This window comes from Symphalangus syndactylus, chromosome X, assembly GCF_028878055.3.
Source record: "Symphalangus syndactylus isolate Jambi chromosome X, NHGRI_mSymSyn1-v2.1_pri, whole genome shotgun sequence".
Lineage (NCBI taxonomy): Eukaryota > Metazoa > Chordata > Mammalia > Primates > Hylobatidae > Symphalangus > Symphalangus syndactylus.
In genome coordinates, this window is record NC_072447.2 from 33,228,728 (window position 1) to 33,234,727 (window position 6,000).

Here is a 6,000-nt window from a genome sequence, read left to right on the forward strand (position 1 = left end):
ATCTCTCCTGCATGGTCATAGAATAAAAACTAGATCTGGATAGGACTTACAGATCCCCTAAGCAATTTGTCAAAGTACCCTATTTTACAGATGGGAAAATGGAGGCTCAGTTCTACAATACGAATTAGTTGTAGAGACCAGGGAAAAAATAAGCGCTCTGAATTCCCTCTCCCGCTCATTTTACTGCCCCTCTCCCCCGCCGCCTTTATAGTCGAATAACACCTGTATTTGCAAAATGCTTTATCGTTTTAAAAGCATCGTTCTCTTTCGTTAAACCTGCAGGAGAATATACCATTTTTTCTTTACAACTAGAACAAAATTCTGGATTCTGAATTGCATTCACAGCCCTGGAGACGCGATGGTTATCAAGTGCAGATCTTTAAGGCACATCCCGGCTGACTCTGCCATTTTAGACACATGATGGGCGAGATGTATATTCTGCTTTGCAGGAGGGGTTGAATTTGTTTTGCAAACACCAGTTTAGTAACACTCACAATATTCTAACTGAATAAATGAATGGACAGTGTTTTCAGAGAGACTTTTAACTGGTTGGATTAAGGGAGAGTAGAGTCAGGAAGCTCATCCAGGTTACATAAATTAAAAGTTTTGATGAAGGGGAAAATGGTGTATTTAATAAACACACCCAGTATTACTCCAACGGGTTAAATTGGTTCCGTTTGAATGAACTTAACACGTATTTTTAACTTACATATAATTTTTGCATATTAACTTCTTTATTTTTGCTTTACGTAGACCTCATACCTAAAGAATTTTCATACACCGCTAGTGGGAGTGTAAATTTCTACAAGCATTTTGGAAAACTCTTTGGCAGAATCTATTAAAGCTGAGAGTACAACTACCCTCTGACCAGCAATTCCCCTTCTGGACGTACACACAACCTCAATCAGTGTGTATGTTTACCAAAGGATATGAACTAGAATATCACACCAGTATATTTGCAATAGCCCAGATTGGAAATGACCCAGATGCCCACCAACAGAATGGATCGCAGGCATTGTGATGGTATAGTCACAAAGCGGAATCCCAGACAGCAATGAGACTGCATGAACCACTGCTATGCTTAATATAGATGAACCTCGGAAACAATGTTGAGTGAAGAAGTCAGGCACAATAACACAGACACTACATGATTCTGCTTCTGTAAAGGATAAAACAGGCAAAACTAACCTATGCTGTTAGAAGTTAGGATAGCGGTCACTGGAGAGTAAGAAGGGCTTACGGGTAATGTCTGGCTTCTTGATCTGGGTACAGTTTAAACGGATCTATGAGCACTTTTGTGTATGTATGTCTCACGTCAATAACAAGTTAATATATGTCTATCTCATATTAACAGTTGCTTGAATTTCTAAAGTTAAGAGTGATACCAGAGTAAGTATGCTTTTCCTTTAAACAAACTTGCTGTTTAAAAAAGGACTTTAAGGCTCTTTGGGAGGCTGGGGTGAGGGGATTGCTTGAGCCCCGGAGTTCAAGACCAGCCTGAGCAACATAGTGAGACTCCATCTCTGTAAAAGTAAAAAGTAAAAAAATCAGCCAGGCATGGCGGTGCATGCCTATAGCCCCAGCTGTTGATTATTATGAATAAAGGCAATATAAATATTCGCATACAGCTTTTTGTGTGAATATAAACTTCTATTTCACTTAGGTAAATACCTAGAAGAGTGCTATGTCGTATGGTAAGTTTAGCTTTATCAAAAACTGGTAGCCAGACACAGTGGCTTGCCCCTGTAATGCCAGCTACTGAGGAGGCTGAGGTGGGAGGATGTTTTGAGCCCAGAAGTTGGAGGCTATCATGAGCTATGATCATGCCCCTGTACTCCAGCCTGGGTGACAGAGTGAGAGCCTGTCTCTAAAAAAAAAAAAAAAAAAAAAGAAAGAAAGAAAAGAAAAGAAATATGTCTAAAAAACGTAAATAAGACAGTTCTTAAAAATTCATATTTTGCTGCACTTTCAGCCAAAGTTTCATTCTTCTTGACACACACTCTCAGATTCACATAACTCTGACATCAGGGCCTACGGAAGAGGAAAGAGGTTGGGATTAAGGAGGGAACCCCAGCCCTCCAGCCACAGGTTTTTCTGCCTTTTCTGAGAGAGGGAGCCCTAGTCACATGCCTTCTACACGGGTACTATCTGGAGATATGAAGGAAGGCCATGGCTGCTCGGGATTTGCAGGTAAATATTTATCCAAAGCCTGTGGGCTGATGTCCCAGCAACTGAAGAGTGGGTGGCTTTGGCTGTAGTCCCACAGGGTCTTTGAGCCAGTGGTGGAGCTTGATCAGCAGACATCAATCAGGCAGCAAATATGGCAGAGACTGAATAGAAAAGGCAAAAGTTCTTGTCACCTTGCCCCCTTCCCACTGGTAGGTCCCTTAATGTAGGCTCTTGGCAAAGGGACGTGGCAGAGGAGGACAGCTCACCAGTGCTCAGGGCACGGCTCTCCTTAGAACTTCAAATGTAATTGACCTGTGGCCAAATCGCCTACAAATGGAGCACATGATGGTCTAAAACAGATTCATTCTTTCCCAAGGGAAACAGAGCATGAAGAGAACATGGGGCTCAGGTGCAAATCAAGACAGTGGGCTGGGCTGGGCTGGGCACGGTGGCTCATGCCTGTAATCCCAGCACTTTGGGAGGCTGAGGCAAGAGGATTGCTTGAGCCCAGGAGTTTGAGACCAGCCTGGCCAACATGGTGAAACCTCGTCTATACCCAGAAAAGTACAAAAATCAGCTGGGCATGGTGGCGTTGCCTGTAGTCTCAGCTACTCAGGAGGCTGAAGTGGGAGGATCGCTTGAACCCAGGAGGTCAAGGCTGCAGTGAGCCGGGATTGCACCACTGTACTCCAGCCTGGGTGACAGAGTGAGATCCTGTCTCAAAAAAAAAAAAAAAAAAAAAAGACAGTGGGATGAGGGTTTAAGATAACAGTAACAATCGACTAATACTGCTGGATCTTTACATACTTTATATTTGATTTCACAAAATCCTCGTGGCAACCCACAGAGGACTGTACAGCTGAGGAAGCCAAGGCACATATAGGTTAAGTGCTTTTCCTAAGGTCTACGGCTAGTAAGTGGCAGAGCCAGGACTGGAATAAGTCAGAGCACGACTCTCAAGCCCCTGCTCTCTTAACACCTGGGTGTGAAAGGTGGAATGGTGTCAAAGCAAAAGCACCAGGTAGACAAGCAGGAAATGAGGGGCTTGGTGTTTACCAGTGTTGCCACTAACTAATGGATATTGTCACTTAGACAGTCTGGGTCTCAGTTTCCCCACTTGTAAAATACATAGGTGGTGGCAAGGTCAATTGAAACTTCAGTGATAATGCCAAGGTTTGGTTTGGGGGGCTTTAGGCCCCCCATAATCCCCATCAGCACTCTCATAGCCCAAATAAAAGACATGTAATAAAAATAGTGTACTATGCAAACAAAACAAGAAAAGTTCCCTCGCCAACATGGTCCTCACTTCCCACATACGTGTAATCAGATTACCATGTCTGAATCTCTTCTTTATAGAAAGAAATTCTAGAGCAACACTGCTCAGCAGTCTCTTCTGGCTTAAGTCATTCATTCATTCATTCAACAAACACGTATTTTATGTATATGGTATCAATGAGGATAGCCTAGGTTATTCTGCAGTAACAAACAACCCTCAAAATCTCAGTGGTTAGTGTAAACAAAGGTGTTTTGTTTGTTTGTTTTTGTTTTGTTTTGTTTGAGATGGAGTCTCACTCTGTCACCCAGGCTGGAGTGCAGTGATGTACTCTGCAACCTCTGCCTCTGGGTTCAACAATTCTCCTGCCTCAGCCTCCCAAGTAGCTGGGATTACAGGTGTGCACCACCACACCTGGCTAATTTTTGTATTTTTAGTAGAGACCGGGTTTCACCCTGTTGGCCAGTCTGGTCTCAAACTCCTGACCTCAAGTGATCTGCCTACTTCGACCTCCCAAAGTGCAGGGATTACAGGCATGAGCCACCACGCCTGGCCACAAAGATTAATTTTTTTACTCACACTACATGTGCATCATAGGTTAGAAGGGTGTGTCTACTTATTGCAGTCAATCAGGGATCCAGGATGACTGAGTAGCCACCTTCTCAAACATTGCTGCTTGCTGAGCTAGAAGGAAAAGAGAGCTCTGGACCACAAGTATTTAAATGCTGTAGCCAACTCATCAGCTGGAACTGTGCACATAGTGGCACCCAGACATAGAGGGCCAGCAAATGCAGCCCTACAAGGGCCTGCGAAGTGAAGAGTTGGAAATACTTGGTGAACAGCACCGATGACTACCACACCTACTACATGCCAGACCCAGGGCAGATGAAGATGGGCAAGATGCAGTCCCAGCCCTATAGGCCCCCCTCACAATCAAACCAGAGAAGTCTCTGGTGATGCAATTCTACCTCCATGGTGTAAGCTTTGGTGGATCTAGGTGAGAAACCAATCACTGCCAACTTGAGTGAAGTCACTGTGTGATACAGCATTTTTTTTCTGGAACATTCTGTTAGTTGCAATGGTGGTGAACCTATTGCACAACGGATGAGGTAAATAAATCACACACTCTCTCGTGGGAGGCAAAAAGGCCCTCTCTTGGGAAAACACTGAATGAAGACAGTTGGACATGTTGTCATTCTCTTCAATGAAAGTTACAAATGGCAGTTTAATGAAAAATGAAACCAGACCTTGGCCTCAACCAAGATGAGGAAGGTGGGACCAGCCCTTTTTGAGAATGTGTTCCAACTTGGGAAGAGCTGGTGGCCCTGTGCCAACACAAATAACCCAAAAATCCAGAGGAAACTAAAGGCAGCACGGTCAATCTGCACGCTGGGATTAGTTTGTGAAACTCACCACCACCCTGCCTGGCAGCGAGTGAGCCCAGGGCTTGGGGGTTGGAGTAGGGAGTTGAGGGAGGAGGGCAAGCACATGTGGCTCTTTAGTAGTGAGAAGAGACAACTCTCAGGGCCAGGCCACATCCAGCTCAGTCCAAATTTGAACAGCAATGGCCCTTTTTGTTTCTTGGAGGAATCCATGAACTCCTGGCCATGCGATTTTAAACCGAATCTCTTGCTTTTCCTGTCTCTGAAAGCACAGGGCACATTTCAGGAGAAAATTCTGGACAGACACATCCCTATAGCACCCTAGTTTGCCTTCTCTATCCATTTTGCCCTAGAGGAAGATACTTTGAGACTATGCAAATATCCTGTCTCTCTTCCAACCTTCTCCCACTAATTTTAGCATCCATCGGTAGATCATGCATGCAACAATTATTCCTGTGGTGTTCTAAAGGTGATTTTCTATTTCCCTCATTCCTTCTATGTGAATTCATTGGAATCCTTCTATAGGGAAGAATTCTCTCCCATTTATTCATTCAGTTACTTATTTATGTCAATATGAATTCATGGATAAGGAGTTTAGTCTTTGGGTTAGAATCCAATGTTGTTATTATTGACTCGATTGTCAGTGTCCCAGCTTCAGTCATTTGCAAGCTCTTTCAGGCTGGTTCCTGTGTCTCCATTCTTTCTTGAGCACTTTCTTACTTTCTGGCACTATAATATGCTCCAGGCTCATTTGTATATTACCCTATTGTTTTTTTCATTTCACCTAAGAATATGCCTCATCTTAAGTCCCCTTCCTTTTTTTTTCTTCTTTTAGCTTTTTCTTTCTTTCTTCTTTCTTTTTCTTTCTTTCTTTCTTTCTTTCTTTCTTTCTTTCTTTCTTTCTTTCTTTCTTTCCTTCTTTCTTTCTCTTTCTTTCTTTCTTTCTTTCTTTCTTTCTTTCTTTCTTTCTTTCTTTCTTTCTTTTTTCCTTTCTTTCTTTTCTTTCTTTCCTCTTTCTTTCTCTTCCCTCTTTCTTTCTTTTTCTTCTTTTTTGGATGGAGTCTCATTCTTTTGCCCAGGCTGGAGTGCAATGGCGTGATCTCGGCTCACTGCAATAGCTGCCTCCTGGGTTCAAGTGATTCTCCTGTCTCAGCCTCTCAAGTAGCTGGGACGACA